At 48.6% G+C, this 17,896-nt stretch overlaps 1 protein-coding gene across 2 annotated transcripts in view; it reads right to left on the bottom strand.

Moving 5' to 3' along the window:
- LUZP1 (leucine zipper protein 1) overlaps window positions 1-17,896 on the bottom strand; it is a 41,368-nt gene that overhangs the window by 18,226 nt on the left and 5,246 nt on the right. Inside the window, exon 1 of one of the 2 annotated variants that reach the window (XM_074563324.1) lies at window positions 16,855-17,020. The exons of the other annotated variant lie outside the window; for it this stretch is intronic. The gene's annotated coding sequence lies outside the window, so the exon portion shown is untranslated. Of the gene's footprint in view, window positions 1-16,854; window positions 17,021-17,896 lie in introns of those variants that run through there. 2 annotated transcript variants of the gene reach the window in all.

Genomic DNA, 17,896 nt, shown 5'->3' with positions numbered 1-17,896 from the left:
GGGCTCACCACCCTCACAGCCAAGAATTTCTTCCCAATATCTCATCTAAATCTCCCCTCTTTCAGTTTAAAACTGTTACCTCTTGCCCTATCGCTCCCCTCCCTGATCCAGAGTCCCTCCCCAGCTCTCCTTGAGCCCCTTCAGGTATTGGAAGGCTGCTGTAAGGTCTCCCCAGAGCCTTCTCTTCTCCAGGCTGAACCCCACCAAGTCTCTCAGCCTGTCCTCACAGCAGAGGGACTCCAGCCCTCGGTTCATCTTTGTGGCCCTCTGCTGGACCCGTTCCAGCATGTCCATGTCCTTCTTGTGCTGAGGACTCCAGAGCTGCATGCAGTACTCCAGGTGGGGTCTCACCAGAGCAGAGTAGAGGGGCAGAATCCCCTCCCTCACCCTGCTGGCCACGCTTCTTTCGATGCAGCCTAGGATGCGGTTGGCTTTCTGGGCTGCAAGCACACATTGACGACTCATGTTGAGCTTCTCGTCCACCAGCATCCCCAAGTCCTTCTCCTCAGGGCTGCTCTCAAGCCATTCTCTGCCCAGCCTGGATTTGTGCCTGGGACTGCCATGACCCAGGTGCAGGACTTTGCACTTGACCTGGTTGAACCTCATGAGGTTTACATGGGGTCACCTCTCCAGCCTGTCGAGGTCCCTCTGGATGGCATCCCTTCCCTCCAGTGTGTTGACCGTGCCACACAGCTTGGTGTCATCGGCAAACTTGCTGAAGGTGCACTCAATCCCATTGTCCATGTCTCCAACAAACAGCACCAGTCCCAGTACTGACCCCTGAGGAACATCACTCATCACTGGTTTCCACTTGGACGTTGAGCCATTGACCACAACCCTCTGAATGCGGACATCCGGCCAGTTCCTTATCCACCAAATGGTCCATCCATCAAATCCGTGTCTCTCCAATTTAGAGACCAGGATGTCGTGCGGGACAGTGTCAAGCGCTTTGCATAAGTCCAGGTAGATGACGTCTGTTGCTCTTGCCTTGTCCATCAACACTGTAACCCCATCATAGAAGGACACCAAATTTGTCAAGCACGATTTGCCATTGAAGCCATGTTGGCTGTCACCAGTCACCTCCTTATTTTCCATGTGCCTTAGCAGAGATTCCAGGAGGATCTGCTCCATGATCGTGCCAGGCATAGAGGTGAGACTGACCGGCCTGTAGTTCCCTGGGTCTTCCTTTCTTCCCTTTTTGAAAATGGGAGTTATGTTTCCCCTTTCCCAGTCAGTGGGAACTTCACCAGACTGCCACGACTTTTCAAATATAACAGAAAGTGGCTTAGCAACTTCATCTGCCAGTTCCCTCAGGACCCATGGATGGATTTCATCAGGTCCCATGGACCTGTGCACCTTCAGGTTCCTCAGATGGTCTCGAACCTGATCTTCGCGTACAGTGGGTGGTTCTTCATTCTCATAGCCCCTGCCTTTGCCGCCTTCTACTTCAGAGATAATAGCAATTTGCCCCATTGTAGTTGGATGTCCTAGGGGTCCTCCACACTGTCGAATGCACACAAGTTAAGAGTTTTGCATTCCTCAGCTGACAGGTGGTCTAATTTTAGGGGAGGAGCAGAGTGCGGCTATTGTCCATGCTCTTGTGAATGGGGTGTAAACCTGGTGCTACTCCCTCCACCTTCCCAAATGTTGGGGTGAGCTTAGATCCTCCCTGTTCTGTTTTCTGCTAAGTTATTACTCAGAATACCCGTGGGAACTGTATTTTTGCACTGAGCACAATGCTGGGAGTGTTTGCGCACACCTGGGGAAAGGGAGCCTTAGGCAATGCAGGTCTCCACGCTATGTATTCAGATTGCATTAGGAGGCTGACAGTCACTTCAGGCATAAGGACAGGTTTGGGGACATACATCGGCAAAACCTGGGGTAGCAAGGGAGTTCCTCTTAGCGGTCCCAGATGGCCAAGCAGGTCAGGGGGGAGCTGACTAGACTATGCTCTGGTTCTAACGCACGCTTTTCTACCTGAAGTATAGGTTAGGTGTGTTTGTTGGATTCTGCTGCCTGTGCATATACATTTGCAGTTTTAATTAAAGGGTTTCTGGTGTTGCAAACGTATGCAATGGAGTGTGAACATATTATGCTCAAATGCGGTAATGCTTCTGACAATTCATGCTTGTATCACCACTCAACACGGTGAGAGCATCAGTGGGATTTTTCTTCCCTGCCCCAGGGTGGAATGGTCTGGGAGGAGTCCAGCATGTCATTCTTCATTTGTACAGCAGAATTTCTCTGCCGTTTATATAGAATAAGGATATGGGTGTCACAAATTGCAGCAGATGAGGATACTGAGCTTCAATCAGTTAAAGACAGAAGGAAGGAAAGTTTTTCTTAATTTTATTTTGCCTTTTATGAGCTCCTTCAAGCACCTAGTTCTTGACCCCACACAATGATACATACTCATAGGAACAAGAGAAAAATACTCCAGAAGAAAAAAGGGTATAAAAAAAGATATTAAGACTAGATAAGAGCCAGAGTCCACTATGTGTCATCAACGCCATGTGCCACCTGCAAGTGCCATACAACCTCCTGGGGCAGCTGAGGAGAAGCAGACGATGTGTTTGCTTACACAGGGTGGGGAAAGGGGCAACCTGGCCCCACTGAACACAAAGGCAAAATGGCAAGTGATTTTTAGAGATGTCTGTATTTTGAGGGATGAACTGTTTCAGAAATGTCTGCATCTAGTGGGAGAGGAAATTCTCAGAGTCAGAACAAGCTAAGCAATCTGGAAGTGGTCTGAATATTGACTAGACAATGCTAGACCAGAGACATGTGAAATAATGAGACAGCAGCCAAAAATAACCACAGTCAGCACAACGTTCAAGGAGACTAAAACAAAGACACCAAGTAACATCTACAGCAAGTGTGGGAGACTGCAGCAGGCTCTGCAGATGCAGGAGAGGAGCTGGGAGGTCACCGAGTCACACTGACCCTACGCAGTCTGATCACCCAATGAACTTAGTGCTGCTCTGCTTCCAGCATCATAAAAGGAATTTTTATACATGGAGCTGGCGGGGCCAATGTGAAAGAAGCAGAGCATCAAGCCAAGCCCAGTCGATCAGGGCAGATGCTTTGAGCAGCAACAGGGTTTGAGCAGGCGCAGTTGCTGTTGCTTTACTGTGCACAGCAGAGATTTTGCTTTTCTCTACAAACCTACTACCGCTCTCTTCTGGCTTCCCTTCAAAATCACTGCTTGCCTCGCACTGTAAAGACTCGTGAATAAAGACTCGCTGAGACCAGGTCTGAGCATTTGGTGACTAGGTGCAGCATCTTCCTTCCAGCAATACGCGATTGTGTTAGCCTGCATAAGTGCCAAACAGAGCCCTGCAGCTGGTGGCATCCTTACCCTGGGAACCCCATGGCAAGGAAGATGTACCTGTACTCCAGAGCTCTTGATCCGAAATGGATCAATACTTTCAGAGCCCCCCAGCATGCTGCTCCTATCTGCCAGGTATCAAAACGTGCCTTGTGCACGCAGCAGACAAGTTACCTATTTTGACAAGTTCTACATTTGCCTTATTTTGAATTCAGCAACACATTTTTATGTATTGTAGGCAAGCAGAAGAGTTGGTGGACAGCTGGGGACCTCAAGAATTACCTTCCTGCCTTCTTCACACTGCCTCAATAAAACTGCCCCATCCAACACTGGAATCAAAGCTGAGGAACATGGTTTTCTTCTCTGACTTGGTGACCCGTGCTGCTACTTGTAAGTGTCCTCAGAAACAGATTTTACTGTCACGTTTGACTTCACAAACACTATGCAGGCATCTCTCCAGTGAGTCACAAACTTGGCAGCATCCTGCGGATGGCATGGGAAAAACAGCCCCAGCTCAGTGGCGCCTTTGTCTTCCACCTCCTTCACCCCTCCATCCCTCCCTCCCACCTCCATCAGGGTCAGCATTGCAAGGGCTTCAGGGGCCATGGCTGCTACCGTCACTTCTCTTCACCCCCATAACGTGCTAGTGTCAAGGTGCTGCCTGGAGCTGAACCACCCATGGGCTGGCTGAAAGTCAAGAGGATCCAAACTTTAGGAGGCCACAGGCTAACTGAAGCTTCCCAACTCTTCTGCCACAGGGCCAGGATTTTGTCTGTTCCTGTTGTCTACGTTGTACCCAGTTGTCGTTGGTTTTTTATCTGTAATTCTCCAACACTGCCTCTTTTGAGGAAAGAGACCTCAGACTCCTCAGGGATACTGCAATATTTACGAAGACATTATGAAGTTCAATCTTAATAGCAGTACAAACCCCAGAGTATTAGAGGAGGAATGTAAACCAGCAGGGAAAACTAGTGCCCAGTCTTGAGTGCTGCGGGCTTCTGGCTCGTCCATTTCAGATGCATGTAAGCAGACTGCCCAGGATCAGTCCCTCCAGCCTGAAACAGCTGATGGGGGAAGAAGGTATTAAGACAGAGCCATAAAAATCAGGAGAGAAGCAGAGGAAGTTGATGTTTGCTGCCATCCATAAAACACAAACTGATGGGCATCGGCTGAAACTACTGCGGGAAGGTCCAGAGCAAGCAGCCAAACCATGGAAATCACCACTTGCAGAATAAGTTTATACAGATCCAGAAAATTATTAGAAAAATTAATGGAAGAAAACATCAAAGATTATTGAATGCAAAGAACGCAAAATCCTATGACTCGGGAAGTCCCTGGAAGTGGGCAAGGCGGGGGGAATCATACTGTATGTCAGCTATTCTCATGCTCATCCCCAACATCTGCTTTTGGCCACTGGTGCAGTTAGGATGCTGAGGAGACGGGCACCTTGGTCTGACCTACAGTGCCCTCTCTTCTGTTCCTTTTGTTCTCTCCCACGTCACGTCAGTCTACCTCCCTCCGCTTCTCAAACTTTCATTTTCCCCAGATATTTAGTGTATGGTAAAAGCTCTTCTCAGACCCATCTTCTGCATTGTCACTTTAACAAGCTTGCCTCCTACACTTGATCTTCTAACCTCTTCATTTGGCCACCACGAATCTTACCCTTCAAGCACAGCTCTATTCCCTCCGCCTTCTTCTGTCGTACTTGTGTTGAAGGCTGGGACAGTAATATCAGCTCCCGTTCCTGCTGGTGTTTTCGCTCCCTCTTCCGCTCATCCCTGGTTGGGCTCACTGTTCAGCACTCTCCTCCTTGTACGTGGTGTTATGCTGAGGAACTCCTTCCTGCAGGATATTCTGGAAGCTAAAAGTCCTTATGGGTTCATAAAGCAGCAACTAGATAAATTCATGGAAGAAAAATCCCTCAAGTTAATACATATAGGGACAGGGACCCCCTCCTAATTCAGCAAGTCTCTGAGCCAAAACTTGGACATTGGGAGAATCCTGTGGCCTGCATCATTGCACAGTTTCCCTGTCCCTATCCTTCCTGGGAGACCACTTCCAGCCATTGCTGGAGATGGGATATGGGGTAGGTAAATCTTTGCTCTCATCCAGTAGAGCTCTTATCATCTTCTTGGGCTCTTGCATTGTCCTGCCCCAAACACCTATCCAGGTCAGACAGGGCTAAGACTGCACATCTGACAAGCGCCACACTACAAATGGGCTAAGTACCCAAAAGCATAAACCCACACAATTTATTGTCCAGCAACATGTACAGAGCTGGGAAAGGCATGCCTGGTACACCAACCCCTACCATTCTGTGACTCTGCGATTCTGTGATACACCTATTAAGAGCAGCTCCAAGGACTCACAACCATCTCTGAATCATTTTGCTCATTTGGCGTAGACAGCTTTAACTTTTACATTCTTCCTAGCATTACACCTGAGAGCCACACGGGCACTCGTACATCCCCATTGGCATGAAAATTACAGGGTATTTTATGTTCCTCCGCACCCCATCTGATACAGGGTAAACTCCACTCTCCTAAGGAGTGGTGGAAGGACATCTGAGCCAGCTCCTAGGCAGGAACCCTCCTTTGATCGCTGTGAGCTTCCCTGGCCAAGAGCCTAGCTCTGCCATTCAGATGTTTTCACACAGATCCCCACAAACCCTGCAGAAAATGGGGACCGCTCCAAAAGACCTCCCAAAAAAACGAGCTCACGGACCCAGTAGCACAGAAAACTGGTTATTCTTGTGACTTTCTTCACAGAAGAACTCAATCAATGAAGTTTGTAAGTGCTAAAATGAAAGCTTTTTAGCTCCCTTACACCCACCACAAGAACAGCTTAGGGAGCTGCCACAGCTCCTGACTGCCCTGAACTATGGCAGCTACTGAACCATCTGTTTTCTGCCTTGGACAGAAATGAAAGGACAGGCTGGTTGCCCACCTGTGGGTGGGTGCCTGCCCAGCCTTGGCACAGAAATGCAATTCGGCAAACTCCCAGCAGATCTCAAAAGCTGGGACACAGCAGAGTTTTGGGAAAAGGAAGTGTACAGGCCCAAAAGAAGCTACACTTCACATCTGCACCAGTGTCTGGAGGCCAAGACAGCAATGTGGCTATAGGGCAAAGTCATGTGGGGAGGCTAAGCAGAAAACAACCACCTAACATCTCCCAGTGTGCTGATCAACAGTGCAATTAGAGAACAATGGCATGCACCTCCCATCCCCACCCACACAGCCCCAGCTATCCCCAGTGTTCAACGTGACAGTGCACGCTCCTAGCTTTCTAATGCATGCCCCAATTTTTTTCTCTAGGACCAGTAGGGCTGCTGTCATCATCGTTTGAAGTATATTTCAGAAGAAAGCAGCAGCTCTGCTAATAATCTGGAAGGGCAGGGTCCCAGGCTGCCTGCTGCTGCCATGGAGCAACTCTGAAAAGCCACAGTGGCACGTTCGATTCACACAAAAAAGCCTACAGGGCATCACACTGAACCCCAACCCACTGCTACTGGGCTTCCCCAGCAGCCCTGACTGTCTTTTGATGCACTGCAGCACAGCTAGTCCCATGGCCTATTTTTGACATTGTTCTGAACATTCATTCATTAAAGCAGCATTTGAAAAATCTATTGCCACGGCAATGGCTCTCTGGCCCTCAGACCATACAATAACACTCCAGAAGGAAGCTGGCACTTTCCAGGTTTTTGAGCTAGTCTACCCATGGAGGTGTCCTTTGATAGTATTTACTCAAAGATTCCCCCAGGTCCTCTTTCTTCCGCTGCCCATTTGACACAAGGTTTACAAGTTGTCTTTCCTGAGGTCCATGATCTGATGAAAACACAAGTTTCCTTCCTTGTGTTGCAATTTTGGATTCCTACACTTTGTTCTGCTTCAGCCATTTAAACAAGTAATAGGTCTGCTGCTGCTTGCTCAGGGATGTCCCAAACTGTCCTAACGCTGCAGCTGCTGGAGCAGTGCATGCTGACAGAGTTGGATTTGATGCCTTCTCACTCCCTGCTGCATATTGTCCCTGCTATACACACTCACACACTGCTATCCCAGGCATTCACACAGGACTAATCTGGGCTAAAACTAACCTCATTAAGGTAAGAAACAGTGGACAGGAAAATGTTTGTCCCAGCATGAAGGAGTAGAAGGTACGAACAAGGGTGAAAGTGAGCAGCACAAGAGTAAGGAAGGAAGAGGCAGAGGAAGGCACCATTTCTCCATCAGCGAGACTTCTGACTGCCCACAGCTGCCAGGAGCATTCCCTAAGGAAAACAGTGACACAGGTCTTATTAGCTCCCACCTACATAAATACTTCAGCAGAAGTGGATTTGCGTCCTGAAAGCTTCGTGGATCTGCACTTCCAACTCTGAACTCGCACCTTGCTGGAGAAGCTAGTTCCCCCGCACGACACCGGCAACGCAGGACCTGCTCTCGCTGCCACCCTGCATCAACGCATTCCTCCACCATGTCAGTGAAAGTGGCTGAAGACACTGAGCTCAGGGTCACAGAGGCAAAGGCTAACTGCAGATCTATGGAAGGACCTCACAAGTCTCATCAGGGAAATGACAGACGACATTCAGTATAGATCAGCATCAAGTTACAGACATGGAAAAAACCCATCCTACCTTTATACGTAAAATAATAATCTTTCAGCTTACCGCAACCATTCAGGAAAATACCAGCTCATTGTTCCACAGTGGTCAAAAATCAAGTCTAATACTATGAATTATTAGGAAATATGTATAGCACAAAAAAAAAAAAAAAGAAAACATTAATTTGCCATTGTATCAATCCATGGTGTGCCAGCATCTCCAAAATTGTTTGCAGTTCTGGTCCCATCTCGGCCTCTGCTGCCAGATAGAAAAGATATGCAACAAAGATGCTCAAAAGTGTGATTCCTGCAGAGGAAATCACTGACAAACGAGAACTATTTAACCTGGAAAATTAAACGACTCAGGAGGAATATGACAGATTTATAAAATCATGAATAGTTGGGGGAAGAGGGATATGATCAAATGTTCACTGTCTCTGCAATCCCAATAAACAAGGAGAGATGCCGCTCCTCATGACATGCAGATAAGCTGTTGGACTCCGCCACAGGATGCTGGGGACGCTGAAAGTTTCCATGGGTTTGGGGCAAACAGATAAAGTGACACCACAGACGTCTTTTGAGGGTTAGTAAATCCACAGAAGCCACATCCAGCTCTGTAAATCCCTGTGCCACATGGGGACAGAGGTTGGGGGAGCACGCAAGAACTACTTACCGCAGGTTTTCCCTGTTTCTACTCTCCTCCCTAGGGCCCTGTTCTTAGCCACTGCAAAAATACTGGGCTAGATACACTTGTGGTCTGATCCAGTACAAGTGTAATGGCCTTGGGTAGGAAAGTCAAGCTCTGCTTATAATCATAAAAGAAGGAAAAGATCCGGCCTGCTAGATTTGCATCAGGAGTTGGGTAAAACAAGGATTATGACAGAGATAGAAACCACGGATAGTGGCTCTTCATTGACAGGTCTCTGCCTTCTCCAGCAGGCCAGGCACAGTAGCAGCTATGCTTTGCTTTATGACTTTGACCAGACGTAAAAACCTTGGACCCCACATTGCACAACAGCATGGTTTAACAGTAAAGGTAAAGAATGGGTTCATCTCATCCACACATCGGCCTTCAGCACACTCCTGGAGGCGGGCAGAGCTACAAGGAGAAGCCAAAGCAAACCCAGCATCCAGGTCTGCTGGATCCTCTGATCCTGAGGCTGACACAGAAGGCGACACAGGTGACCTGCTCCTGTCCTTGGTGTTTTAAATTCCGAGAGGTCTGTGCATGGCTAGACAACTCAAATATGTTGTCTGGGGCTGGACATGGGTAGCTTCGTGCTCACTTGCATGTTGTTCAGCGCCTGCTGTTTCAGAAAGGCTTTGACTCCACACTTGCCCAGAGGTGGAGGCCCTGCAAGGAGGACGCAGCAACACATAATTTCGCAGAGGGAATGTTCTGGTCTCGTGTCACAACCCAAGACAGAGCTGTCAACAGATTATTTAACAACTTTATCTGCATCTTTTCTTTCTTTAAGCAAGTATTTCTGTGCCAGCCTCAATGAACAAGACTCTGCTCGTCGTCAAGAGCAACATACAATCCTGCTAACTAGCCTAAACTCTGAAAAAGGAGACTGATCCCAGGTTAGGGAGGTTCTCATCTCGGAAGTGTAAAAAACATAAGCTTGTGAAAACGGAGAAAGAACTGGGACATTCAGACTCATAGCTGTGCTGGTAACTCCTTTAACCCTTAAACCAGGTAAGAGTCACACTGTATAGCTGAAGAAGCAATAGACGTGAGGTATCTTGACTTTATTAAAGCTTTTGACACTCACACATGGATTCCCATAAGCAGAGTAGGGAAACACGTGTCTCGACGAAACCACAATGAGCAAGAAAGCCCAGGACTGTCTGAAACTGTCCCCTGATTCAGTGTGAAAATGAGAAGCCTTTTCAATAACAAAAAAACAGAGATGGTAATAACTTCTATGGGAGGTCACACAAAGGTCTGTGCAGCCCAAAATCTGCCTCTGAAGATCGCCAGCAATGGTTGTTGGGGGAAGAATATAAGAAACATGACAAACAGTGATCTTTCCTCTCTTATGTTTTCCTAGTACAACCCCTCCATACCGTCTGCTGAGCAGTCTCATTAGCAGCACAGGTAATGGAGTGGAAAGGTGACTGGACAACATAGAGATGCCACCAAGCTGAGAGCAATGGTGAGCCCAGAACAGAGAATAATCCTGACACACACGAAGAATACTTCAGAACCCAAACCGAAACTCACCCCAGTCCAAGCCCTGCACTACAGACCACAGAACCACCTAAACAGAGAATGGGTGGACTCACAGCAGAAATAAAATACAGAGGTAAAAACAGGCTTCCACCTACCTACAAGGTCATCTTTTGTGAAAAAGGCAAGTCGTGCTCTGGACACATTAAGAGAAGAGCTGTACGCACAGCAGGTGGAGTAATTTTTCTGTTTTTCTGAGGACTTTGGGGCCTGAGACACGATACTGTCTTCAGGGCTTGGCTATAGGGCCGCACTGCGGAGTACACAGCCACGCAAAGGGATCATCGAGGCATCGTCGTGTTATCCAGGAATCGGCCAGAGACAGCAGGTAGCTCCGTGCCGCACGGAAGATGCAACCACAGTGCCACGCAGGGCTCAGAGGCACAGCTCTTCTCACAAGCTGCTTGTGCTGCTCCTCGGTGGCTCACTCCCATGTCCCTCTCACAGCCCACCTGTACGCCAGGCTCAGCCACCCCCGGGGTGAGCACAACCTCAGCACCGAGTGCCCCACTCAGCTGCAGTGCCACGGGTAGCCAAGCGGCTGCTGAAAACCAAACGTGAGTAAGGCAGCCCTGTGGCACCCCTCCCAGCTCTCCTACATCTGGAAATCCGACTGCCTAACCTCCAGATCCTACCCAGTCCTACCTTTGTATGGTTTGAGGAAAAAACCTGGTTTAACTCTCTCCTTGAACACTCCATCTCCTTGGACAGTACCTGTGGCCCCCAAATTTAGCCTTCTAAAGCAGTGCATTCAATATAAGAGTGTTCAGGAACCTTCCACAGATGAAAAAAAGAAAGCGGGCAGCACCATCAGATAATTGTTCACCTGATCTCAGTTTGCTGCCTAAGGCCAGGTGGATGAATGGCCCCTTGGAGACTGCACTGTCATCCCGCTGACCAAAGAGAGCGCTTAAGGGTACACCTGTATCAGTACGTCAGCCTTGCTTAGGTCTGCCCTCCACCCCAGGGCCAACTAGTATGGAATGAGCCCCCCTAGCCTATTAAACCTGCTCTGCCTCCAAATGGGACAGTCCTTGCTAACTCCTGAGCCATCCTGAGGAGGGGCCCAGGAAGGTCTGGGTCAAGCTGTGCCAAGAACCGTACAAACATAAAGATGGTGATTCATGGCTCAGGATTGTCTTCTAGTACTCCCTAGTACTAGTAGGGAAAATCTTTTGGGAACAGCTCAGACAAACAGCCAACTTTTAGCTACATTTTGGGAAAGGCGTGCTGTCCTCTCTGCACACCTTGCCCTGCACTTCCTTCCACTCTGTGTGCGCAGGAGCTTGTCCTGAGCAGTCCTGGCAGGCGCTGCGCAAGACCCTCAGACCAATGGCACAGTGGCACAAGGAAATAAAACGTGACCTGAATCATTCCGATTTTAATTTTTCATTGATCTTTACTAACAGCCCTTTAACTCAATAACCCCTAGCAGACATCTAGGACTAACTACTCTGATAAAATTCAATATTAAAGCATAAGGCCAGTTTTAACTGTTCCCTTGTAGGTCCACTTTATAAACCACTAGATTACTATCCACCCACTGAACAAAAAAGCCCTGCCACTAGAAAGAAACACAATCATCAGAATCCCCCAAATCAGTAAAAGTTTTACTCCAGTCTCTGGAAAATTGCTCTAGCTGGGGTATGCCTCTCTAGGGTACCCTTGGCTCGTCCGTGAGAAGCTTGCCCTGGCCTAGCTGACATCTGACACAGCCTCCCTGACACAAATTCAGCACTTGCCCTGCTTAGTGCAGATGCGGAAGATGAAATTGCTGGGACTATTTTAGGACACTAAATCCTATGTATGGGGTGTATGGACAGCAGTGCTTCTGCAGGTGTGCTCAGCAGCCTGCCCTGCCTTGCGCTTGCAGCCAAAACACACGGGGCTGAACGAAGGCTGCAATTAGTAGCAATTCAGACTCATGGAAGGGCCCCTGAGGAAGCCAGGGAAGATGAATCAGGTTACAGGTGCCACTGCTGTTGCTCCCAGAGCAAACCGGTGTTTAGACTTGAACTGTAAACTTCGAGTGGCAGGGCTGTGTCTTCACGGGAGCCTGCAGCGCACTGCACACATGCATGCTGGCCGTGTCAGGACTGCAGCAGCTCACACGTGTGCTGGAGCCCAGCAGCACCAGAAACGCTGTGCGACCGTGCAAGCTTTTGGACAAGCATTTGTTGGAGAGGGAAGAGACTAGCAGCATCCCCCAGCTAGCTGACTGGGGAGCAGCAGGAAGCAGTCAGCCATTTGAAATGCCTCTGGCACGAAGGCTGCAGGGCTTGGGTTGCACCATGCAGCCCACCTGCAGGACTCCGCTGTACCGCCAGCATCATTGCAGGCTCGAAGTGAACCTTTCGGTGCAGAGGGGAGACTGTGTACTATGTGCTCCTTTTGCAATCCATGAAATCCATGCTCCGCTCTAAAGCAAGACCTTGGGTGCTGTTACAAAACTGAGGCTGCATCGCCAGCTTGGGGTCTCTTCCAGAGGTGCTCAGGGTGCTCTGCAGGGAGCAGCCAGCTGAGCCGAGTGAGCACCTCGCAGGCCAGGAGCCGGCAGGACGGCAGGCGGGCAAGACGAGGCACGATGCACCAAGCAGGAAGCCCTGCGTTAGCACCGGGTACCCCACCCACTGCACGCACTGACTCACAGGCAACGCAGCCAAAGCCTGTGCGATTTCTCCCTGAAGTCATTTGAACTAGGTGGACCTCAGGTTTCACAACAACTTGAGCAGGTAAATGGTGGCTGGCTAACACACTGTGAGTGATCTCCAAATCCTTCATGGCTTCCCAACACAAACTCAGGAACTCTGTCCCCTGGCTGTACCACAAATATTAATTGTGATTTTGAACTCCCTTAATAACGACAGGCTTTTTTTTTTTTTCCTGCAAACTCACATCCTGTAGCTTCAGAATGTATCTTTTTTGTTCACTGACAAGTGTGAAGTGAAATGAAAGTAGGTATTCAGGAGCTTATGTCACTCTCTTAAATGCGATTTATTCAAAGACGACAGCTGGGTAGGATTGGAAGACTGTAACAGGAGTATTTGTGTTCAATTTATTGCTGAAAATACCCTCATGTAACAAAAAAATAAATAAAAATAACTTTTAATAACAGATAACAGCCTGGATCTTTTAAGGAATATGCTGCCTTTGTGAGAGCACACTTGCAGCTGTGGGGACTTAAACACCTTAACCTCAAAATTAATACTCCACGGACAACGGGGAGGCTCCGAGACAAGCCACCAGGATGGTGTTATGACACTGCTCAGTCATGACATTGAGAACAGCCCACGTAAAACCCTTGATGAATTTACGGACAGAATATTTTCACCTGCAGGCTGAGCATCTCAAAAGGACAACAGGCGTTTCATGCGCTGGACATACAGCATTGCACCAGAAGCTGGGCAAATGGCCCAGAAAGGCGAGCACATCTGACTGCACTGGCAGGCAGAGACCAGCCACGTGCCCTGCACTACAGACGCTGCTCTGGGCTAAGAGCTGTGAGGGAAGACTCAATGGTCTCCACAAATTAGAGGTCCAAGGTCTGGTGACTGGACGGGGGATTCAGCAACCACTGTTGGCATTCTCCTTAACGCAGACAGCAGAGGGATACCTGACCTCCACCACCTCTTCCCAGAAACGGGCCTGGGTTATTCCCCATTCGCTTGCATAAAGTGACTCCTTTGACTAGGGTGGGCACCAACACAGCAGAAGAATAATTGTAACTTCCCAGGGAAAAGATCATCCTCAGCATCCAGCTGGTTTTTTCAGTACGCAGCTAAGAAGCTGTTTAGGGTTAGAAGTGTGGGACTGGATTTCCAGCAGGAAGGTGCTGAGCAGCACTTCTCCCACAGACAGAGCTGAATACATCACCACCCTCAAACCGGGCATGAAAGGGTTAAAGATGCCAACCAATTCATGACTATCATGGGAAAACTTTGTTCAAAATTCTCAGTTTCATGCTGCTAGAAAACCAACAATCTTGAAATACCCTACATTAAAGCAAGAAAGAGGCAGCTTTACTGGGCAGCCTGCATTTGCTTTTAAGTCCACTGGTATCTAATGGCCAATGAGTACTCTGGACAAGAGACAGACAAATTCTATTGCTCTTGAAGCACACATGATGTGCGAGCATTACTCAAGATGTTAATAAGGAAATCTGCAAGCTTAATGCCAAGCATTAATTTATCTGAATCTCATCCTAAATGAATCAGAGCCAAGAGGGCATATGCTCTTCTTACCACACGTTTAAGAAGTGGAGAGCGAAAAACAGAGCATAAGCCACAAATGGCAGCAGAGGGTCTCCCTCCAGCACTTTTCCAGTGCTTGGCTGGCTAACCTCACTTCCTCCCTTATTTATGTGTCCCTTTTCCCCTTGTACTGCCTGGACTGAAGGAAGGAAGGATGTTTCACAGGAAGGAAGGACTGGCTTGGCTGTACCGAGTCGGGATCGCGCCGCTTCCCCCACCAGGCTGTTCCCTTCTACAGCGGAGGGAAGGAGTGGGAAATCCACATTTTTTTGTCTTACCCTGGTTGCCAGTAAGGGGATGAAGTTAACCCCAAGCGTCACAGAACATAGTCCAGCACCTGCTCCAAGCAGGGTTAGTGTCAAAGCTGGAGCAGGTTGCTCAGGACAGCATCAAGTTGTGAAAATCTCCAAGGTCAGAGACACCACCCCTGGGGCCCTGTTCCTGCGTCAGACCAATCTCGCAGTGAAAATTATTTTCCTTTACATCCAGTCAGAATTTACCATGTTGCAACTTCCTGCGCTTGGGTCAGGGCAATCTCCAACATCAGTACAGGCTGGGGGATGAATGGATTGCGAGCAGCCCTGCAGAGAAAGACTTGGGGTAGGTACTGGTGGATGAAAAATTGGACATAAGCCAGCAACGTGTGCTTGCAGCCCAGGTGGCCAACGGCATCCTGGGCTGCATCCCCAGCAGCGTGGCCAGCAGGTAGAGGGAAGGGATTCTGCCCCTCTGCTCTGTGCTGGTGAGACCCCCCTGCAGCGCTGCCTCCAGCTCTGGGGTCCCCAGAAAGACTAGAGAGGGTCCATAGGAGGTCACAAAAATGATGTGAGGGCTGGGAACACTTCTGGGAAGAAAAGCCAAGAGAGTTGGGATTGTTTAGCCTGGAGAAGAAAAGGCTCCCGGGAGACCTTGTTGTGGCCTTTCAGTATATAAGGGAGGTTTATAAGAAAGACAGAGAGAGACTTTTTACCATGGCCTGTAGTGACAGGACAAGGGGCAGTGGTTTCAAACTGAAAGAGGCGAGGTTTAGCTTGGACATAAGGAAGAAATTCTTTATGACGAGGGTGTCGAGACACTGGAACAGGTTGCCCAGAGAAGTTGTGGGTGCCCCATCACTGGAAGTGTTGAAGGTCAGGCTGGATGGGGCTTTGAGCAACCCGATAGAGTGAAAGATCCTCCCAACTCTCATGACACTTCAGACACCACCTCACCAGTACCAAGCAGAGGAGAACAACCTTCTCCCTTGACCTGCCCGCTGTGCTGTTACTCACACAGCCCCACATGCAGTCACTGCCATGCTGCCGATGCTTTGCTGACCCTGTCCAGCCTGTTGCTGCTAGACCTGCTTTTGCAGAAGAGAGGTGCTGTGTGCGCCCCACCAGCACAGCGGGGCTCCGAGGCAAGAACTGTGCTGAGCACTCCCAGACACTTGCTCCAGCAGTTGCAGCAGTCATTGGAGGCACACAGGGCAGAGATCTCTAAAAAAATAGGAAAGGAAGAAAAAAAAAGGGCGGGGGGAGGGGAAGCCCTGATCTACAAAACAGCTCAAAATGTAGGCAGCAGAGGAAAAAGTGAATGGAGATTATGCGTGGGTAAGGGCTTGGGAGCACGCTTCTGTTATAAGACAGTCAGAGAAAGCAAGCTAGAGAATGGGGCTTGCCACTACTGCTGCTCGGGGGAGAAGCAGGGAAGGTGACCCAGGCTCAAGGAGTGTTACAAGGCAATCAAGGTACCACACAGCAATCAGGCAGTGAACTATTTTTCTGTACTCAGCAGTTGCCGTTTGACTCTGCTTGCGCCTAAAGCCTGCCTCACATCCATAGCTATTTAACGCTCAGGTATCAGGACCTCGTTTGCTGTCTGTGCTCCACAGATTAAGCACTGAAGGAGCCCCTTCCATCTTCCAATCACCGCAGGAAAACGGCCCCCCCACCTCCACAGCAGGTTATAGCATTGCTCCCGCATTCACCTTCAAACACACAGTTTCATAGCTTTCCCAAAACACTGATGATACTCGCTCTCCCCTTCACAGTACCTCTGTGACAGTTCATTTCAGACAAAAAGAAATGCCCTATTCCAAACTATGCATCTTGTTGCTATGCTCTGCCCAATGCTACCTGAAGGCAACATCCAGAGAATTTAAGAGCATATGCAGGCAGTTTATAATATACTACAGACAAATCTCACATAGAAACATCAACACCCACATGTTTCACAGGATACTTTTATGCTAAGACATTAATCACACTCAACAACATTAAAAACAATCCCAAACAGTAGCTATACAGAACGGCATATAAACGATGGAGTGAGAAGTTTCATTAGGATTTCTCAGCTGCTCCAAGATCAAATTCTCACCACGACACAGTACCAGCAGTTATTTATTATCACACAGGAATTACTGTTCTCCAGTAGAAAGAGACATATTTCCAAATTGTTCACACTACCTGAGGAATTAATGTTTTTTCAGCTCTGTTCCAGATCCTAGGTCAGGAGTCTCCTTTCTATTCTGGTAAATTCCACTAAGATATCACCTGTAACAACAAGTTCTTGAAGCAGTTTCATAAGATTTTCCCTTTAAGGTAACTCACTGCACTCCCACGTGAGGCACAGGCACCTCAAAGGCACAAGCAGCTGAAAGTGCTGCAGTGGAATCAGATGATCAGCACAAGCTTGGAGCCTCTGCAGCCTCCTTTAAGCTTTGGAAACGTATCCTGAGATTTTCAAACCAACCCAACAGGGAAGCCACAAGCCAGTGCTGTAGCTTAAAATCCAGATAATGCATACAAAAGCCATTTATATAACAGCAACTTTGAGAATGAATGTGAAAACAAAGCCTGACAGATTCTGCTGCAACACGTAATGTGGATGCAGCACTGCAGCAAAATCTGTCATTCCCAGCTGTACGGTGCAGTGCTGCATGCAGCACGGTGTGGCAGAGCTGACGACACCAGAAAGCAGAGTTATGCTGCCAGGCACCCGCACTGCACAGCCTTGAGCTCTTTTACCTTTCTGTAAGTGTCTGGATTGCATGCAACAGAGGAAAACATGAAAAGTAAACTTTCAAGGTAAAGAGAAATGTGCTTCAGCTAATTAAAGTGTTGCTTGAGCTTATGGTCATTGTAACCAGTCATTTAGAAAAGCACATTTTCAGCTTAGGATGAAGGTACAGCTTTAGAGGTCAGTTAGAACACTGCAAACCATATATATATGGGAAGTAGAGACACAGGTCTGACCACATCACACCACAACGTGCTCAATCTTTCGCCCCTACACCATCTTTTCTTACTGTGGCACCGCACTTCTAACACAGCATGCCTGCTGTTGCCCACTCCTCAACCCTTGGAGCAGGTGTGAGCAGTTGATGGGATGACCTGCAACATGTTGCCTGCTGGCTCCCAGAGTGGGAGAGGGGCTGTCCTGCGGCAAAGGTGGTGTGCCACCAGGAAGTACATTCCTCAGCTGCCCAGCAGGACTGCTATGCCATGG

This window comes from Larus michahellis, chromosome 19, assembly GCF_964199755.1.
Source record: "Larus michahellis chromosome 19, bLarMic1.1, whole genome shotgun sequence".
Lineage (NCBI taxonomy): Eukaryota > Metazoa > Chordata > Aves > Charadriiformes > Laridae > Larus > Larus michahellis.
Note: the sequence above shows the minus strand (reverse complement) of the source record. Positions and strands in the feature narration are given on the sequence as shown.